Source organism: Capsicum annuum, chromosome 7 (genome assembly GCF_002878395.1).
Source record: "Capsicum annuum cultivar UCD-10X-F1 chromosome 7, UCD10Xv1.1, whole genome shotgun sequence".
Lineage (NCBI taxonomy): Eukaryota > Viridiplantae > Streptophyta > Magnoliopsida > Solanales > Solanaceae > Capsicum > Capsicum annuum.
Window position 1 is genome coordinate 182,544,003 of NC_061117.1, and position 22,544 is coordinate 182,566,546.

Genomic DNA, 22,544 nt, shown 5'->3' on the forward strand with positions numbered 1-22,544 from the left:
ATTCACTTTCAACTTTAGTTATTTTCTAGGTTCACAAATATATTTTTGTTATAGAAATTTATGAGCTAAAGCTGTAACTTTTGTTAATGGATCTTCGTACTTTTTAAGACTTTGTCAAATATTTAAAGTTAGTCAAATACTAATAGTTGTTTTGTTTCTAAATTTATTAGTCAACTACAAATTGATTCTTGTCAAAAAATAGACATCAAAGTAATTTTATAAAATTGAACTCATTGAAGCAAATTACACGCGTGGAACGCGTATGCTAAGACTAGCATATATATATATATATATATATATAACATTAAGAGTGTGAAGATTCTTAAAAACGAGAATTGAACTTTTTGTCCTTCATTAAAAGTCCTTGCTTTAGACAAAATCGTCTTTTTCACTATTTCTTCCTAATATTTAAAAGTTGAAAATTAATTAAATATATTTATGGTAAAAACTTTTCCTTATTAGAATACACCAGATTTTCTATATTTTTTTTTTCTAATTTAAGAGTTGAAAATTAATTAAATATATTTATAGTTAAACTTTTCCTTATTAGAAGTCAGCAAAATTGATGGCAACTGATACTTTTTCTATTAGTTTAAGAATTCTAAATCATCTAAATTTGATTTTAAGAAGATTTGAAAAATCTATAAATAAATATAAAACTATTAGGATAAGAAAAAATTAAGAAGTTTCAGATTTTTAAATGTTTTAAGTACGTAATAGAATGTAATCAATAAATTTGTAAAGATTTGACTTTAATAATAAGGAAAGGTTTTAAATATATATATAAAAAGAAAAATAATCGTAACACAAATATGGTTCAAATTGATGCGTCTCTCTTAGCCTGTGACAACAAGGGAAAGATGTACGCAAACGCAAAAGTGATAATCCATTAACCACTTGGAACTGGTAAAACATATATGTGTATATATTTATGTTTACATATTATGTTAGAGTGTGAAAGATTTTTGAAAAGTGATTGGAGTTTTTACAGTTTATTAAAAATCTGCGTAATAGATAAAATTATTTAATTTTAAATAATTAAATATTACACGTGCGAAGCACATGCGGTTACACTAGTATATATATATGTCAAAGGCCTGTGCTAGCATGGGCCCAATATATATTATTTTTTAGTCTCAATTTATGTGACATAAATAAAATTTAGATAATCAATAGTCAATTATATTTTAAAAATAATTAATTTTTTTAATTATTGAGATTTATAATACCTTTTTTATTTCAATTTAAGTGCACTGATATAATTTCTGGAGTCAACCAAATATTTTATATCTTTATAATTTTTTAACTATTCTAATTTAAGTGACTGGTATAATTTTGAGAGTCAATCAAATATTTTATATTTTTAAAATTTTTTAAGTTGTTAATTATTAATCTATAATATTTTTTACGTATTTTTTGAAATATATAATAGATTAATTTTTTAAATTTGTTTTAAGTTGTTAAATATTGTAATTTATAATATATTTTATGTAAATTTCAAATAATATATGCTATTTTCCTTGTTTCAAATTTTGTGGCATTGATAGTCAATCATATTTAAAAAATAATTTAAGTTTTTAATTACTGTGATTTGTAATACTTTTTCTTCTACCAATTTAAGTGACACAATGCTTAGATGACCATAATAATTAATTAGGGGTGATATAGTAAAATCACTATTGAAGCAGTGAAGTAGACATGTCTTGAATGAATTATAATAACTAATTAGAAGTGATATAACAAAATTATTATAAAAAATACTTGTGCAAGAAAATTAAGTGAATCTCATATAAGACGTCAAATTAATTTAACATTAAATACTATTAATTTTTTAAACATTAGATGACTTTATACTAATTTTTTAATAATAATTTTAAATACTTAAATGACTTATAATAATTAACTAGGGATGATATAATAAAATAACAGTTGAACCAGCTAAAGCAGACACATCAAAATTAAGAATAATCATAAATATAACTAAACATTACTTATTAAATTAAAAATTTATTTAAAAGTAGATAACAAAACTAACAATATAATTGAGTACCACTAAAGTTGAAAAGAAAAGTATATTTTAGAATAATATTTTTTCACATAAATAATTGTTTATTTTATTTAACTTAAAGTAAAGTATTTTTTTTCATTATATAATCTTTTTCGCTATATTCGTTTTTGTTTGTGGGTGCAAATATTATATTCATTATAGTTACACTAATAGCATTTGTAAAGAATTATTAAACATAACATATACTCCTATATTAGTATAATTAGGTTAGGGAAAAGCAATGGCCAATATATTCTTCCTGCCGCCACACACTTTTCAATTTGTATTAAACCTCAAATCTCCCCAAACCTAATTAAATATCCTACTTCTCCCTTCTACTTAACAAACACAAAGTCAGATCTCATCCCCCCGCTCCCTTTCTCTGCGCCTCTTACCCTTTCTCTTCTTCGTTTTTATTTGATTTGAAATTCTTATAAAATATTGCTGATTAATTTATTTTTGTAGATTTTACAACGTGAACTTCTCCAAGTAGCATATAAGTATTGCATTGAATTGTGATGTATTTTTAAATTTTAAGGTAATATTTTTTCTGTTTATGAAATTACACTAGATATATTTTCGTTGTTGTATTAAAATTTAAAAGCAATATCTACAAGTTTTACAAAGTTTATTAAAATTTAAAAGCAATATCTACAAGTTTTACAAAGTTTAAAACGTCTAAAGGTTTGTTTACTTATTTGGTTGCTTTGTATTTTTCGTATTTTTGTTTTAAAGTTTTTTTTTGTAAAAAAATTACCTAAATCATATACTTTTTCTCCTTGAAATACTATACATATACATACACATGCATATATAATTGATATGTCTAGATTTTGTTGATGCTAAATTACTTTACTATAATTGATAGGCTGAAATTAGAGCATATAAATGACAAATTAGGATGTATGTTGATCAAGTTGAGGTGCAATTGAAGACTAAAAAAAAGAGAGAGTAGAAGATTATGCTGCTTTGAACTCAAATAAGATGGTGTCTCAAAAGAATTGTATATTGTGATTATTCTGAAAATTGTAAAATGCAATTGTACGTAATTTGACAATTGTGTTAGAATCCCCAAAATAAATTTATAGTTATATTATGTAATTTTTTTATTGACAAAATTTGTAGAAAATTCTTTAATTTATAGTAATGAAATTGTTCTTTTTTTTTTTTAATTTTAGCAATTAATAATATTTATAAAAATATTCTTCAATTTTTAGCAATGAATTTTTATAGTTGTTGGCTAAAGCCTAGATAATTGTATAAAAAAAAATATAACGATATATTTTCTCTTTTTAAAGACAATTAAAAAGTAGCTATAACTTATATATTTCGTGGCAAAATGAATAAATTTTTAATTATGTACAAAAATATTTGTGCCATATACTCTAATTTATAGCTATAGATTTTTGAACTCATAGCTAAATGTATACAATAACAACAAGCCAAGTGTATTCCCACATAATGGGGTCTGGCATAGCTAAATGTATCATGAAACTAAAATATTAAATAGCCATAACTTTTAAATTTTTATAGCAAATAAATAAAACTTTCAAATAAATAAAACTTTTGCCACAATAGAATACATTGTGGCTATATATATATATATATAAAAGTTTACTGTAGATTCTATTTATCGTGGTAAAGAATAAATTTATTTGCTATAAGAATATATTTCATAGAAAAATTCTTTTACCGTCACAGTTACAATATAATTTAGTTATGCTACTTCTTGCTGTGAATGCTACGAAAGAAAAAAATATGGCTAAAGTATTTAGCTGTGAAACTTTTCATATTTAGCCACGACATATTATGCACTTATAGATGCCTTTTGTTGTAGTATAGTAATGTAGAAGAGATGTTGCAGAATCCATATTTGCAAATCTTAGCAATGGGACCATTAAGAAAGACAAAGTCTTGGCCTATTTATTTTTGTGAATGGATACAAGTTTCATACTTCTTCTTAGGGTGAAGGAAAAAGTACATATAACAGTGGGATGTGTGTTAGTAGCGTTGGACAAGATGACATTACAAGTAAATATTATGGTGTTCTTAAGGAGATTATCGAATTTGAATGTCCAATGACATCATTTATGAAGTTAGTTTTATTTTATTGTGATTGGTTTGATTCCTCAAAACATGGCATGAAAGTTGATTGTCAATTTGGTATTGTCGAGGTTCGAAAAAGGGGAAGATATTCTAAATTTGACCCTTTTATCTTTCTACAAATTGTAACTCAAGTTTATTATGCAAATCATCTGAAAGAAAAGAAAATAAGGCTGATTGGTGGGTAGTTATAAAGACAAAGCCAAGAGGAGCTGTAGATACAAGATACAATTTGGAAGTTGCTTACCAAAAGGAGCAATCACGTGTTAGTGCAAGTATAGAGGATGACCCAATTGATTGTTTGATGACCAAGCTGATGGTGAAGAGGTTGATGGAAGTAGTTGCAAGACCCCGCAAAATCCGAAACTCAACTCAGTCTTTTAAGTTTGCTAAGGGGTCCCAGACTTGAAAAATTCTAGCTAAGTATTCAGACTTAGTATTATTTTGGCCTTCATAAGTTGGCAACTCTATTTCACGACCTGTATGACCTTAAAATGTCAATCTTTAGGTTGATTCATGATCAGAAATGTCAGTAGGAGTTCTCAGACGAGTTTCAAATTTTTTGGACCTCGTTTGAACCACTTTTGGGAATCCAAAACAGTATATCTGCGCGATCTCGACGCGGCACGTCGGCCATCGCGTTGATCAATATTTTTCTTGGCTCCCAGTGGCAATTTTTAGTGAACCGATGTGGACTCGACGCGAAGCGTTGGCTATCGCATTGATGCAAACGACACGGCACGTTGGTCTGCGCGTCGATGATTCAATTTTCAGTCTTTTAAACCCGCGTTCAAAGGGGTAAATGGATCTTTTTTCCACCTTATATGAGCCCCCAAAATATATCATTAAGACGTCCAAGAGGCAAAATATACTCATTCTCTTTAGAATTTATCAAGAACAAACCCTAGTTCATCACATTCAAGATCCAAGACTCAAGGTTTCCACCATTATTCTTCAAGAATTCGCCAACTAAGGTATGTGAAGTGCTCATCCAAGGGTTCCTTCCACCCTTGGAGTCCAAGAAACTCTTTTAAACTTCAAGTAGTTGGAATTTATGATTTCCATGATTGGAATGCAAGTGTATTCATGATTATTATTTGAATTAGATTTTTATTTCATGATTTATTATACGTTTCATGTGGAACTGATTATTATGTGTGTAGATTCGTATGAATCCATGTTAAACCCATTGGAATTATGAAATTGGAAGTGAATCATGATGCTCACTTATTATGTGCATTTTTTATGCTCACCAAGTGGTTGATGAATTGTTCATGTGAACTAATAAGGGAAAGAAATCATATCATGCTAGCTTATGTGCAAGTTATACCATGCAAGTGTTTGGTAAAATTTCTCTAAAGATACATTATGAACAAGTGTGCATTTTTATGCTATACAAGATCATGTTATGCTTTATTTTCATGCTATCGAGTCCTAGGGGTATTTAATACCCGACAATTTAGCTGTTTGCCTAGAGCCACTGTCAGTTAAAGAATAATCTCAGTCCTGTCACGATCAGTAGTATTCTAAGCCAGTTACATGACTCAGGGAAACTCAGTAGACTCAGTATCAGTCTAGTCCCAGTTCAATATTTAGTTCAGACCTCAGTAAATTCAGCCAGTTAACAAAATTTAGTAGTATTCCATCAGTCAACGAAACTCAGTGAACTCAATTCAGTTTTGTTAGACAGTATAATCAGTAACAGTTCAGTCAATCCCAGTATGAACTAAAAAATCAATCAGTGTCTATTTAGATGAGAGTAGGATTCAGCACCGATTAACCCAGGGATGGGGGCATTCCTGTAAGCAAAGGGTTTGACCCTTAGTAGCAATCCTATGCGTTACAGAATTACGTAACGATCGTAGGTTGAGATATCTTCCTGCCAGATATTATGAGGGTTGATACATCTCATTCGAGTTTTCATGCCACCGATGGTTGACGAAAGAGCTTCCTGTCAGAGAGGGTTAACTCACAGTTGACTTTACCCGTGGTACGGTACTGACACCCTTCCAACTGGGTTATAGGTTGGACCCCAATCTATTCAGAAAGGGGCATGTCAGTTAGATGATTATCTCCCATAGTCTCAGTTTCAGATTCAGTCTCAGTATAGAACTCAGTTCAATTCTACAGATTCAGAACTATCAGACACAGTTACTCAGTTCAGTACGGAACTCAGTATAGTTCCACAGAATTAGGACTATCAGATATAATCATTCAATTATCAATAGTAAAGTATCAGTAAACTTAGATATTAGTTAATCAGTATTCAGATTTAGTATTCAGTACTATCACGATCTCAGTTATAGTTTATGATTTATGCATGTACTCTCATCCGATTATACTTATGTCATTCAGTCAGTACTGTTCATGCATTTGAACCCATACATTTCAGCCTACCTCACCTAGCATACTAGTACATTCAAAGTACTGACTCATACTTTCTCTTGCACTATGATGTCTTATATCATAGGTTCAAACGCACGGACTCCTAAGCACCCTTAGCAGATCAGTTTTTCAGTAGTCAGAGTTAGTGGTGAGTCATCATAGTTATAGGACATAATTATTTTCTTCAGTATTTCAGTTCAGTAGTACAGTTTTAGTAGTTGGAGTTAGTTGGGGGCTTGTCCCATCAACTACAGGATGAATGTTTCAATTCACATAAATAATCACAAACTCTAGTCTTTGAGGAAAAGCTACAACCTGTGGTGTCTGTTGTTATGGTGATCCTTCAGGTGTATCGATGATACCTTTCTTGAAACTGCCTGTCAAATCATATCTACTACATCATTAGTTTGGGATGGATATTGATACTCAAAATGTTTGTTGATCACCTTTATTCATGTGTTGTTCATTAATTACATCGCTAATATATTATATTTGTATTCTTTATTTGCTGCAGATGCTAGGTGTAGGATCTAAAAGAGCTGGATTGCATAATGCAAAAGGAGAGAAGTCAAGTAAAAACAACAGACAATAGAGTGACAAACAGTTCAATTGCCTCCCTTAATTCTATCGGGATCCCTTCAATCTCATACCGGTTCACCTTATGTGAATAACTCTTCCTCACATCAAGCAAATCCTAAAGTCAATCAATCCTAGACTTATAACAATGTTGTGCCTCCCATAATACCATCACAACCCTTCTATTCCCATACTAGTCCACTTCATGTAAATGAGTCTTAACCTGATCTTGGGATCAACCAACCCTAGCCTGCTATTATTGAATCTCTACCTTGATCTAATCGGCTCCAACCTACAAATCAAGATTCTAAAGCATTAATGTCACCACCGACCAATAGGACTCCAGCCACCTCATCTAATATAGTTGACAATGTAGACGATGATGATCAAATATGGATAGTACCTGAAGGGGATGGGTAATACAACTAATGTTTAATAATACATATACTTTAGTGGACTATTTATATGTGAACATGTTTGATAACTACTATATGTTATGTAGGTTTGTTCTACAGAAGGTAGTTATTGATGGTATTAATAATTGCATTCGAAGTAAGTTTGAATTGGCTAGACCTTCATGGAAGAAGTTTCTAGAGTCTACTCGCGAGATGTGGTTTGAGGAATTCAAGGTAAAAAATTCATACATTCTGATTCATGTATAAATATAATTGTGGGACTATATAGCTAATATGATATTCATTTGATATATGCAGAAGAAATGTAAGTGGTTTCCTCACTATAATGATGCTATATGGTCTAATTTTAATAAAAGGGCATCTTAAAAAATGACCCAACTTTTTCAAGATGTTAGAAAAAAATTCCTCTAAAACCACATTGGATGGGAGATGCAGTATTCAAGGAGATGAAGGTGTATTGGGAGTCTGATGAGTTCAAAACAAAGTCTGAATGAAATAAAAACAATCGTGATTCAAATGCCGGTGCATCACTTCATACATATGGTTGTGTGCCTTAGCGATTGATCTATGAGAGAATGGTAATTATAAATCTTTTTAAATATATTTATATGAAGAAAATAATATCATATTCAATGTTGATAATATACATATGTTTTTTTTAATATAGAAAGAAGCTACTGGAAAAGATCCTTCTGTTTCAGAATTTTATTTTCGAACTCATCGCAAGAAAAGTGATAAAAGTTGGGTAAATGAGAAAGCTGAATCTACTTATGTAAGTGTTCATTTACTCTGTTTACTAGTTGAGTTCATTTCAATCTTGTGGTGTTGCCATTTTGTTGTACATTCTACTGCATTTATAAGCGATGTTGTTGTTCTGCATTTTCATTGTTGTTGTGGTGTTGATACTGCATTTCACTTTAGATAGAATCGATGAGCTAGGCATCAATGCAAAACGAGTTGGATCGACTTCACCGATAACCTTAAGTAATACAGAAAGTTACCCGAAATTCCTAGCAATGAATCCTCTGTATTTTTTCTATTTAATTGGGACCAGCTTCCTTTTAATACTGGTAAATAAGTTGTAAGTTAAGGCAAATTATGGGTATTAAACTATCAATCCTATAAATCACACCGTTAGAGCATTGACATGCGAGTCTCCACCAATTAAAAGGACTACTAGTAAACAACAGTAGTGTAAGTATAATAATAATAACCAAGAACTGTATGGTTTATATGTATTATTGCTCCTCTTTTGTCTTGAGATATTTGGGATCAACTCTGTTTCGTGTAATCTTAGATGTACCTTATCTCCTCCTTAACTCTAAAGTCAAATGAGTGTCAAATAATATGATGGCTAGAAAACCAAGTGATGTAGATGGCATCCTTATAAGTGTTTGAAAGTACCTCAGAGATGCTGTACTTATGCTTCATATGATGGAACTTTGAGAAAGCATGATACACCCTTAAATTAGTGATATTACAAGGATGACAGGGAGTTCATCTGGGTGTATGCTTAAAAGCTTACAACAAAGACTACATTTTTGTAGAGAAAATGTACGAAAATCTGTGGGAGAGGAAGATGCATTTTCACATAATATTATTAATCTAGAGAAACCATATGACAGTATCAAGAAAACTTCTTTAGTTAGTACTTGAAAGAAATCATTCTATATCAAATATAAAAGATATATAGATATGTTCACCATAAACTTTGAGTCTATACAAGGATTTTCCTAAAACCACCGTACCTTCCCTAAGTAGAGGTTAGTTAGCCATTAATTTTTGTTAATAAGTTAAAAGATTTCATTACTAAAAGCCGAAACTAGTGTCAGAAATATGTACTAGTTATTTATATGGCTCAACATTATCGAGGGTTGACCAATAAGAAATAGGATGAGGTTCCATGCACTATTTGCATATGGTAATATATGTCAGTGACTTATGATCACTTTCATAGTAGTTTGGCTTCCTATATACATGTCTATAATTGTTAACTGCTACTTGGGACTACTTGACTTTGCCAAGCCATTACCTATTACGTTCTTTTGGATCGCATTTTAGTACTTGTTTCTTGGATCAGCTGATCTTTTCACTCTAGCTGGACTACTAGAATTCTGTTTCTCAGAAGCACCATTAAGTATGAGATCATTAGCAACATCTCTATATTGGGCTTCTTTAGCAACAGGACACTATGCAGTTTACTTATGTGACAAAATTTAACCTCTTCTCACATAATATATACCAGTATCAGAATAGAAATTCAGCTTATGCATGTGCTTTCATTCTTAGCTTTCAAATTCCCGATCCATATTAGTACTTGTTGACTTTTTTTTTCTTTTTTTCTTTTCTTTTAAGATACTATTCAGCTATTGCATATGGTAAATATGGATAAAAAAATTTCTAATCTAGAATTTTAAACAGAAACAACTTCCTTTCATAAGAGAAAGAACATCAAGAAAATTTTACCATCTTCAATTGCATTTTTAGCAGCCAGACGAAATCATTAAAAATTTGAGGAATTTCATCTGTCCTCAACCACTGAGGTTGTGGAAATTATGCAACATCCCGGCCATCTGAATAAAATTGAGGTTTAGATGGCTTGTCAATGCAAGATATGGGAGTCTGTTCATCGGGTTGAGAATTTGTGGTAAAGAGTCAGATAAGCAGCACACATAATGAGATAGTTCTCCCAAATGCCAATGTGACTATATAGAGTCAGTTACCTTTGCTGGAAAGCCTCCCTGTATGCCAAAGTTGACAAAAGAAGATTCCTTCTTTGGCGTGGACTGCACTTACAATTGGTTTCCAAGCCTCAACTTGTTTATTTGTCCATATACCAGGTGTATCTTTGTACCTTAAATAAGTAAACATTTGAAAAGAGTATTTGGAAGATATTTGGTAGGAGACTAGAACTATAAAATTTCTAAGAAGTCGGTAAATGGCATGTTACCCATAGGCAGTGTCTAAAATACCATAGCCTTCTGCTATTAGAAGACACCTTTTTGTGGTTCTTTGTAAGTAACAAAGGATAACATATGGCTGAGGAACATTGTCGTAAGTCCTCTAGCTTGGCAATGGTGCCAAGAAAACTCTGAGAACATGAAGAGTGCAATAAGAACTAGTTTGCATTTTATCCATTAAATTCATAGGGATTTGGATCAATAAAATGTCAAACCTTAATGCTCATAAAAACAAAAGCATTTGCAAATTAGCTAAATAATGAGAAAGTTAATTCCAGTAATTGTCAAAATTGATATAGTAGATTTCAATTATATGAGCTCTAGATAATGGCTGGAAGATAAGAGCTTCCTCCACATGTAGATTTATCACTGTGCAGTTAACAAGTTTAGCCATCTTAGCAGTTATAAAAAATTCTATAACTGTCTCCAGTATGTCTTCCTTTATGATTCGATGCCTTTTTAAGAAAAACTGAATTATAACTATCTATGTTGGGAAATTTTTCACCCCCAGTGACATTAAAACTATCAAGGATCTCTTTATCAGTGACTGGTTCAATGAGCTATAATCTCTGTTGTTGTTGTAACAGTGTGCCTCTCTTTATTTCCAGGTTTACTGTTGTTGTCATCTGGTTCAATGATATACAAATATCTCTATTGTTGTTGTAACAGTGTGCCTCTCTTTATTTCCAGATTTACTGTTGTTGTCATCTGGTTCAATGACATATAAATCTTTGTTGTTGTTTTCTGGTTCAATGCTGATTTTACAAATCTTTGTTGTTGTAAGCTGGGCTACTGGTCTATGTTGTTGTCAACATAGACTAATCACTGTTGTTGTCATCTGGTACATATTAAAAAATATACAAATCTCTGTTGTTGTCATGTGGTACAATGATTTACTATTGCTTAAGTGCTATGAAAATTAGAAGTTAGTCTATAATATAATATAATTTATGCTAATAATAGATTTTTTAGCACTTTTTATGGTTTGACTTAACATATCCTAATGCAGAATGAGTTTGAAAGAAAGAAACAAGAAATATTAGCTGCTCAAAGTGCATCAGTTGTGGATGGAGAAACTAATTCAGCTAGTCAGCTTGCTAGTTAAGTGAAATAGATATCTGGGTGTAATCTGTTGGTGGAAAGAAAAAAAAAGAGTCAAAGGTCTTGGCTCCCTGGTTCGAAGTGTAAAGGCAACTAACAATTCACCATCAACTTTGCCAAAAAAAATTGATGAGATGATTAATTCTCAGGTTGATGATTCAAATACTGATTTGTATGCTTAGTTGCAGAATGAGTGAAACAAAAATAAGAGGATGAGAAAGGAATTAGAATTGTTGATGAAGCATGTATACAAGAAATTATCTTTAAATTATGAACGCCCATCTCAAGAAGACAACCAAGCTTATGAGAATGAAAGTGATGATGACTCTAACGATGTAAATGAAAGTGATAATCCTGATAACATAAAGTGATAATCCTGATAACATAAATGAAAGTTATTCTGACCCTGATGATTGGTAGTTTTATTGAGGATGCAAGTATTAAATATTTTGTTTTGGACCATTTAAGAATCATACATAAATGGGTGCTAAGCAGAGGTAGGACAATGACATGGTGCAACAAAAGGAGTGGTGAAGCTAGAATATACTCTCATATCGACTGTGTTTTTGGTAACAGAGCTTGGTTCCAAGAATACCATTATATTGAGGCAGAATATTCAGCACCTGAATGTTCTGATCATTCTCCAGTGGTGTTGATTACTAAAACCACTCCATCACATTTGGAGAGGCCTTTTCGACTATTGAATGTCCGGCTACATCGGGAGAAGTTTAAGGAAATAATGGCAAGTGTGTGGAAGGAAAATGTACAAGGTCATATAATGTACAAAGTGTAGAAGAAACTATAACTAGTGGCTCACCAAGCACGACAGATGAATAAAGAATGCTCCAAAATTGAACTGAAGCTAAACATGCTTAGAGAACAATTACTTGAGGTGCAGGAGGATATGACAACTAACATGTTTAACTCTATGCTCATTTCCAAGGAGAAAGTCATCTTACAAGACTTAGAGAAATAGGAGGAAGTAAATGAGAGGATACTGAGACAGAAATCTAGAGCAACCTAGTTAAATGTGGGGATAAGAACTCCAAATACTTCTTTGCACATATGAAAGAAAGGTACAATATTTCTTCCATCTACACTGAACAAGGAGCAAAACTTACCGACCCGATACAAATACAACAAGACTTTATACAGTTCTTTCAAAATTTGCTAGGCACATCAGCAACAACAATGCCTTATATGGACTTAGAGATCCCAAGGGAAGGACCATGCATAACAGTACTTCAACAACAAGACCTCTTACTACCAGTGACAATATTGGATGTAGAAAAAGCTATCAATGACCTGCCAGTGGATAAAAGTCCAGGTATTGATAGATTTAATGCAAAAAATTTCAAAGCTTATTTGCCTATTATAGGAGAAGAGGTGACTGCAGGAGTGTTGTAGTTCTTTGAAAATGGTAAAATGTTGAAAAACATTAATGCTAACACTATTACTTGCACTACTATATATAAGGTGATTGCCATAATCCTCATCAACAGACTCAAAACTGTAGTAGATAAACTGGTCAGCCTAGCCTAGTCAACTTTTATTGAAGGAAGAAGTATCTTAGACAATGTTGTAATAGCGCATAAATTAGTGAAAGGTTACTTACAGAAGGGAGTGGCAGCCAGATGCACTATCAAAGTTGATAGCAGAAAGGCCTATGACTCTATAGAATGGCTATTTCTAAGAATGGTGTTGTTAGAGTTTGGTATCCCTACTAAACTAGCTGAGCTGATAATGGAATATATCTCCACAATATAGTACAGTATAATCTTAAATGGGGGATTGACACCACCTTTTCAAGTATAAAAAGGACTTAAGAAAGGGGACCCAATTTGTCCTAGCTATGGAATAACTAAATACGAATCTGCAGTAACTGAGAAAGAAGCCACAATTCAACTATCATCCAAGGTGTGAGTAGCTGAGAATCATACACATATGCTTTGCTGATGATATGTTAATGTGTTGCGGGGTTGATGAGATAACAATCAAACAATTATTCAGTACATTCAACCAGTTTTCTACTGGTTTAGGATTTCGGGCCAATTTAGAAAAAAGTTCATTGTACATTGCAGGAGTGGACATTGCTTTCAAGGAGAAAATACTAGCTGATTTGGGAATGACCTTAGGTACTTTGTCATTTAATTACTTAGGGGTGCCTCTCTCAACTAGGAAGTTATCAGTCCAACAATACATGCTAATTATGGAAAAAATGATGGCAAGGGTAAAGTGCTGGTCATCTAAACTCCTCTCCTATAGTGGAAGACTACGACTAAGAAAAAGTGTGTTATTTGAAATACAAACTTACTGGGCTCAAATTTTTCTCTTGCCTTAAAAGATCTTAACACTGCTTAGTACAGTCTGTAGGTTATTCTTATGGACATGTAGTAATGAGTGTTCTAGAAGAGCTTTGATTGCTTGGGAGACAATATGCATTTCACAAAGAGTAGGAGGACTTAATGTGATTGAGATAATCAGGTAGAATAAAGCTGCAATTTGTAAACTGTTATGAGCAATTGAAGAAAAGCAATATAGGCTGAGGGTAATTTGGATACGTACCTAATACATAAAAAACAATAATCTGGATACTCTACAGGTTCCAAAATAAGCTAGTTGGTTAGTAAGGAAAATCCCCGAGGCAAAAAAATGGCTAAATGGTGTGGGCATTGTCCAGACAAAGCTACAAGCCATTAGTGGACCTACAAGCTTCTGCATTAAAAAGTACTATTTGAGTATGTTACCACAATACCCTCAAGTGGCATGGAGTAGATTACTTATGACACAGGGTCAGATGCTAAGACAAAGTTTATCCTATGGTTGGAACTTTAACAATGACTAAGCACTTGGTACATGCTTAGTCAAGAGTTAGCTTAAAAAATGAATAACTCTTGGTACGTGTAGAATTTTCAAGACCTAGACCCACCAATGTATAGGTAATTGACTCATCTTTCCAGAGATACCAATTTTGCCTTAATCCAATGCTCGGTTGAAAAGTTATGACATTTTTAGTAAAATAGTATGGCATTTTGACAGGCACCGCATCGCGGTGTAGGACGGTTTCGTAATTGTCAAAATCTAGTGGAGAACCGTGAATATGTTGCATCGCATTGAAAGTATAGTTCCTACTCATCTTTTTTCCAGTGAGGCAATGCAATTTTAGTGCATCGCAGCGATGGACAAAATGGGACTCGTCCCTTTTCCAGTTATCCAACGTGATAGCCCCGTGTCGCATTGATGGGCAAAATCAAGCTCGTTCCTTTTCCAGTGAACCACACGATAGTGGCACGTCGTGGTGGGTGGCCAAATCTGGAATTTTCCAATTTTTGAGTTAAATTTTAAAAGGGCAATTTAGTCAATTCCCAAGCCCTAAGTCATGAATAACACAAAATTAAACCTATTCTAAGCTCACTTTTCATCAATCCTCTCTCAAGAAAACCTTAAACCTCAAAACTTAACCTCCAAGAAATCAAATTTCCTCCATTTTATTTTTAAGATAGCTCAAAATTAAAGATTTCCAATCCAAGAACTTTAAGAGGTTATCTTCAAAAGCACAATTAGGAATTCTAGATCAAGTTTTTTATTTAATTTCATCAATTAAGGTATGTGGGATTTGAACAAGGATAAATCTTTCATCCTTATGTCCAAAACTAGTTTTAAATTACAAATTTACATGACTTTAAATAAATTTCAATTTAGGTTCATACCCATTTATTGCTATTTGAAGATTATGATGTTTTAAGTGTTTTTGATGTTGAATTACATGTCTACTTTCGTAAATTGATGCGTATGATTGTATTTTTCAGATTTGAATTGAATTATGAATACTTACATTATCAAGCATGAACGTTATGATGTTTTGACATAAATTTGAAGCATGGTTTATCAAGCCCTAGTTAAATATTGCTATTTCAAGAATGATTATGCTTTTAAGTATCCCATGATATGTTTATAAACAACTTTGAATAAAGATTTGATCTTTTGATATTTAGCTAAGATATGAAAACCACTTTACAAATTACATTCAGTTTTGAATGAACAGATGCACAGTTAGCTTTCAGTATAAAATATTATGACTTTTAAAAAGTGGATTTCCTTCAGAATGCGCATATAGATTAAAGGAAGTAGTATTTAGCACCGAGCGAAAACTGTGGGTTTAGTGCATCCTACTTTTCTAGAACTACAAGCAAACGTAGGTACAGATTCAATATTCCTATTTCTATATGGATGACAGTTACAGATATGATCACTTAGCTCAGGTTATACTCCTTGGAAAGAGTATGACACCTCTTCCTAACATAAGGTTTTCTCCTTAGGGGAATGAGACGTTGGACTCCATGATATCTCTCATGGTTTAGGTCTGTTAACAGTACCTCCCTAATAGGAAAGAATAGCAGAACAGTTTTAGCACAATACAGCTTTCAGAAAAGAACAACTTTTAGACTTTAAATGTGATGGCTCACTAGATTTACACAGTATGTTTTATCATTCATGATTTATGATTTTTAACTTTCAGTTATTCCATCCATGTGAGTCATTACATACAACATGCATATTCTATGAATTTTATTAACATTTGATATATTACTTTTACTTATGCATTCAGCCCCATATACTCAGTACATCCTCAAAGTACTGATCCATATATACGTCTATGTGTTACATTGTCTCATGATATGTGAGCAGATGCTAATACATTTGAGGCTTTTAACTAAGAATAATTGCAAAGTCTTAACTAACTTTTATTATTTTTAATTATTTTATGTTTGCTTTTGCAATAGAAGCTGATATGATAGAGAACCAATAAAAATGGAAGTAAAAAAGTTGAAATATGAAGAAATCTAAAGAAAAGTGTGGCTGACGACATTTGTGATAAGTCATCAGCCCCCCTTATAAGCTATCAACTTCATCATCAGCAGTAGATAGAGAATTGGCCTAAGTTTAAAACTATGATGACATTTTGTGATAGGTCGTCAAGGGTTTGATAAGCTGTCAAGAATGTCGTCATCCTAAGGCAGCACAGGAGAACTGAAGTAGAGCCTTGATGATATTTTGTGATAGGTCATCAAGGAGCTAATAAGTTATCAAGATTATCATCAGCCTTAAGTAGGAAGAGCCAAAACTGAAGAAGGAGTTGACGACATTTATGATAACTCGTTGGCCTCCTGATAGGCTATCACAAATGACGTCACCTAATTTGAGGGATTTCTAAAATTTTATTATTTTGTTTCCTTATTTAGGGTGAACTATTTAAAGCCTTATTTAGGGTTTTCTTGGGAAGGCCAAACCTTGAGTTTTGAGACACATACTTTGATATTTTCTCTCTCTAACTTCTTGGCTTGAAAAAACAATTATTTTGAAGAGAATTTACTCATTATTTTGGAATTTTCTGTTGTTATCTAATATGAGATTCATTAGTTATTATTCATCTTGTGGTAAGTTTATCTTTCAAAGTATGAATTCATCTAGTTGCTTCAATTATTATGTCATGAGTAGCTAAATTTCTTTAACCTGAATTATGGGATCTAGGGTTAGGTCTTGATAAGGTGCTGACTGATTAGGATTCGAAAGGTGATAGAACTTCTTGATAATTCTGAGGTTTTAATTAACGTCTGTTGGTTGCAAATAATAGATAAAACCTACTTTGATTTGCTTGAGAAAGAAATCAAATATAGTAGGAAGTGAATTATCAACAGGGACTTAGAAATACCCCGTTTAATAATCAACGTTGTAACAAGGTTGGTTAACCTGAGGTAAAATCTGGGCAGTGAATATAAATTCCCTAAGTCTGAGAGAATTAGGTAATTAAATGCTTAAGTAGGTCAAGAGACATTTAAGCATAACTTTGATAAAGATAACTTGTTGTCCCACCTACCGTGAGAATCCTGAACCACTAGTAGCATCCGTCAAGTACCAAAATCCCTAGTGAACATAATTTTGTTTTTTCATAAACTTTTGATTACGAACACTGAAACTAACGTAACCAAAAATTATTTTTTTGATCATCAAAAACCCCCATTTTATCTTTTTATATCATCGGTTTGAATTTAAGTTGTAGCTATAGTTTCAAATTAGTTTAATCGCCACTCACATTGTTCCCTTTGGGATTTGACCCCAACCTAGTCGGGTTTTATATTGACCACGATTGCCTACATTCTCATTGAGAGGTGTAATTTGAGCGTTATCAAAAATGGTACCGTTGCCGGGGAATAATTTGGCGTATTGAGTTGTTTTGGAATTTTAGACTACTTTCTTGAATTCAAACTTGTAAATATTTGTTTTTAGTTTTCTTTTATTTCTTGTGTTAGGTAGATTTTTATTTTAATTTACTTATTACTATGGCATCGTGGAATGAACATGAGCTTGGTGGTTGGAAATCTTATCTTGATGTGTGCACCATCTCCATCCTACCAGGAGTATGATTGTTCTTTATGTAGTGGTCAAGATGGACATTGGACTGATTTCCTAAATGCCCCCCGATATTCTAACCTAAATTCTAGTTTTTGTTATGATTTTGATAGGTCTTATGGTCAAGAACAAGAAGAACGAAGCACTAGAAAGAGTGTCATTAAAGCTATACTTCAAATAATGTTGGATTATGTGTACATAATGAATGATATCATACATGATATACATCAAGACATAAGGGAAAATAACAAGGAAAGAAGAATGATAGAGGATATGGATATAGAGGTCAAGCATTCAAAGAACTTCTCCACACTATGGTTAGATGATACCTTGTCTGTGGAATCATTTAACATAATGGACGAGTGTGAAGACGAGGAACAAACATCCTATATCAATGTTTTGATTGATGTTGAGAAACCCTCGATGATTTTCCTACCAACTGAACCAACCATGAGGGATGATGTCAAGATTAAGAAAATGGTGCTAGAGGCAAAAGAAGAAACCAGGCAAATCTCTTCTGAAGACTCTATCCCAATTCGGGGTGACAATGCCCAGAAGGATGCAACTCCAAAATTAAGGAGAAGACCTCATTCGAACCATTTTTCAACATTGTGCTTGGTGGATGAGATGGATGTCCACCTTCCCAAGAAACTGAGGTGTTTTGAGGATGAGGAACATAATCCTTATATTTTAGAGTTTGGCATTCAAAAAGAGCAAAATGAAACCACCCACTTGAAGGTCAGTAAAGGAAAAATTCAATGTGCATCAAGTGGATTATTGATAATCTCATTAACACCTAATGAGCCTATCCAAAAATTTGATATAAAGTTGGGGAAGAGATTCAAGTCATCAAAGTGGAGAGATAAAGAAAGTGTCATTGTATCCGTACGTTTGCCCAATGCACCTCGAAGATGTATTGATCAAAAGTTGGGTCGATATTTCAAATCCTCCAAGTGGAGAAATAAATAATTATCAACAAGGTATCTTGATGAAGTCTGAGTAATCAAGATAACTGAGTCGTGCCACAACACTTAATTAGGCACTTCTTGGGAGACAACCTAAGGTATTTTGTTGTTTGTATTCGTATTATGTGATTGACATCAGATCTTCGCACCTATGGTGCCACAGGTATGTTTCTAACTATCTTGTTTTGGTTTGATGCATTGGGGACATTGCATGATTTTAAGTTGAGGGTGGGGCTACTTGTGGATGTTGATGTCCTCTGTGGGTTTTTTATTGCCGTGCCTCTTTTCTTCGGAGTCTTGTTCCTAGTAGAGCCAGCATGTTTAGGCGTATTGTGTTTGTTTTGTGATGTGTTTTGGTTAATTGGGGGGAAAAATAAGTATCTAGGATAGTTGACATATTTTTGTTGATTTTTCTTGGAATGATAAATACCTCTTCAATTGTCTATCTGGTAATTGTGTGATGAGCATCTATATGTGACTATTATGAATCTTTTATGGCATTAGTATTAGGGACATGATAATCACTGCTAACAATTGCATGAACTGAATGGGTAGTAGCTTGTGATGTACCTTTGTTCTGTGTGTGTGAGATGCTACCTAGTTCCCGTTGTGTGTTAAATCCAAAACTTGTCTGATTGGTCTTGTCTTGGTTGTAGGATAGCTGTTAGGAAAGGATCATAGGCCGTTGTTGATATTAGTCCACTTTTAGCCTAAATGACCTTCCATGTGTGAATAATATCCCTTGATCCTAATTTTGAGCATGAATGCCTATTCTTTTTATTATACCTATCACCTTCCCATTTGTATCATAATAAACCTGTTTTGGCCCTAATCCTCCTTGGATATTGTGCACTTTAACTTAGGCAAATAGCCTAAGTTGAGGGTGGCTATTATAGGAGTGCGTGATGTAAAGTGAGTATGAAGAAGGGTAATGAAACAAATATATATATGCAAGGTTGGGTGTGGTAGAAAAAGAATGAGAAAAGAAACGTTATGCAAAAGAGAAAATGATTGATTAAATGACCACACCCATCCTAAATTTGCTTAATCAAGAAAGGGAGAAATAAGGTAAAGGTTAATAAGTGGGACCCCCCCCCCCCCCCCAAAAAAAAAATAGTGTAGTGCCAAGGAGGCTTAGTTACTTTAAATATCCTTGTGTATCATACCAACCCCAAGCCTATATTACAAACTGAAGAAAAGTCCTATAGTAATCCTAACTTAACTGTTTGAAAGCTTCAGTAACGAAAATAAGGGCAAGCTTATGGTATTTGTCATACATTGACTGGAACTTCTTATTGAGAGTGAGTGTCTCTTGACCATCCCTGCATTTACATACTTGATTTCATATATGAGTGAGGAGGGGCTTCTTTGTTGTAAGGGCACATCGGTTGCATAGCTAGTTGTCTACTTGTTTGGGTAGTGTAATTTGTATATAGGCATGGTTATTGTTGCTAAGTTGATGCCATATCTTGATTCCTTTTTGTCACATTATTGATCTTCATGGATATACACAGATGGGTTTAAAGTGATTAAAAATAGAGAGGGTAATGTGTTTTGAACTAAAATTGATGATCAACTATCATAGGTATCTTATGTGTCTCTTCGTTAAGCATCATAATGTTGTGTTTTAGTTGCTTGAGGACAATCAATTATTTTAAGTTGAGGGTGTTAATGTGTGAGCAGATGCTAACACATTTGAGGCTTTTAGCTAAGAATAATTGCAAAGTCTTAAGCAACTTTTGTCGTTTTTGATTGTATTATGTTTGATTTTGCAGTAGAAGCTGATATGATAGAGAACCAACAAGAATAGAAGCAAAGAAGTTGAAATCTGAAGAAATCTGAAGAAAAGTATGGCTGACGCCATTTGTGATAAGTCATCAGCCCCGTGATAAGCTATCTGCTTCATCGTCAGTAGTAGATAGAGAATTGATGTAAGTTAAAGCTATCATGACATTTTGTGATAGGTCGTCAAGGGTCTGATAAGCTGTCAAGAATGTCGTCAGCCTAAGGCAGCACAGGAGAACTGAAGTAGAGCCTTGACGACATTTTATGATAGGTCGTCAAGGAGCTGATAAGTCATCAAGATTGTCGTCAGCCTTAAGCAGGAAGAGCCAAAACTGAAGAAGGAGTTGATGACATTTGTGATAAGTCGTCAGCTTCCTGATAGGCTATCACAAATGTCGTCACCTAATCCAAGGTATTTCTGAAATTTTATTATTTTGTTTCCTTATTTAGGGTGAACAATTTAAAGCCTTGTTTAGGGTTTTCTTGGAGAGGCCGAACCTTGAGTTTTGAGACATATACTTTGATATTTTCTCTCTCTAACTTCTTGGCTTGAAAGAGCAATTATTTTGAAGAGAATTTAATCATTATTTTGGGATTTTCTGTTGTGATCTACTATGAGATTCACTAGTTATTGTTAATCTTGTGGTAAGCTTATCTTTCAAAGTATGAATTCATCTAGTTGCTTTAATTATTACGTCATGAGCAGCTAAATTCCTTTAATCTGAATTATGGGATCTAGGGTTAGGTCTTGATAAGGTGCTGAGTGATTAAGATTCGAAAGGTGGTAGAACTTCTTGATAATTCTGAGGTTTTAATTAACGTCTGTTGGTTGCAAACAACAGATAAAATCTACTTTGATTTGCTTGAGAAAGAAATCAAATATAGTAGGAAGTGAATTATCAACAGGGACTTGGAAATACTCTGTTTAATAATTAGCGCTGTTACAAGGTTGGTTAACCTGAGGTAAAATCTGGGCAGTGAATATAAATTCCCTAAGTCTGAGAGGATTAGGTAATTAAATGCTTAAGTAGGTCGAGAGACATTTAAGCACAACTTCGATAAAGATAACTTGTTGTCCTACCTACCGTGAGATTCCTAAACCACTAGTAGCATCCGTCAAGTACCAAAATCCCTAGTGAACATAATTCTAGTTTTTTCATAAGCTCTTGATTACGAACAATGAAACTAACGTAACCAAAAATTATTTGTTTGATCATCAAAAACCCCCATTTTATCTTTTTGTATCATTGGATTGAATTTAAGTTGTAGCTATAGTTTCAAATTAGTTTAATCGCCACTCACATTGTTCCCTGTGGGATTTGACCCCAGCCTAGTTGGGTTTTATATTGATAACGATAGCTTACATTCTCATTGATAGGTGTAGTTTGAGCATTATCATCTCATAATGTAGGTTCAGGTGCTCAGTCCCTGCAACGTGAGTGATTTTGGGCATCTCTATCAATATCCCAATAGTTGGTGAGTCCTCATGGTTTGAGGCCCTATTTATCCGTACTTCCATCTTTCATAGTATTTGAGTAGTTTCTTTTAGTTTAGTCCAAGTCAATTGAGGGCGTTTCCCAATGGCTCTCTAGTTTTTTAGTAGTAGAGGCTTGTCGGACTACTAGCTATTATATTCAGAGTTTCAGTATTAGTTACCCAGATAGTATATTAAGTTGATCTTAGAAAATTTTGGTATAATTTAGTATTTTAGCATTACTTTCTGATTAAATTACTTTAATATGAGTTATAGACTTAGTAGTAGGCTTACAGGGTTTGCTTGAGACTACTCGTAGTC

General features: G+C 33.0%; 1 long non-coding RNA gene across 5 annotated transcripts; it reads left to right on the top strand.

The window, feature by feature from the left end:
- Window positions 1-2,253: 2,253 nt before the first annotated feature.
- On the top strand, window positions 2,254-21,128 carry LOC124885652. 5 transcript variants are annotated; one of them, XR_007043019.1, is made up of 7 exons: window positions 2,254-5,124; window positions 7,050-7,527; window positions 7,614-7,740; window positions 7,825-8,105; window positions 8,195-8,299; window positions 11,497-12,664; window positions 12,763-16,171. It is a non-coding gene; the product is annotated as an uncharacterized LOC124885652 (long non-coding RNA). The 5 variants fall into 5 exon arrangements; XR_007043022.1 differs by lacking the exon at window positions 12,763-16,171 and having other exon boundaries at window positions 2,254-2,585; window positions 2,916-5,124; window positions 11,497-11,859; XR_007043018.1 differs by lacking the exons at window positions 11,497-12,664; window positions 12,763-16,171 and adding an exon at window positions 20,740-21,128 and having other exon boundaries at window positions 2,261-5,124.
- The last annotated feature ends 1,416 nt before the right edge of the window (window positions 21,129-22,544 follow it).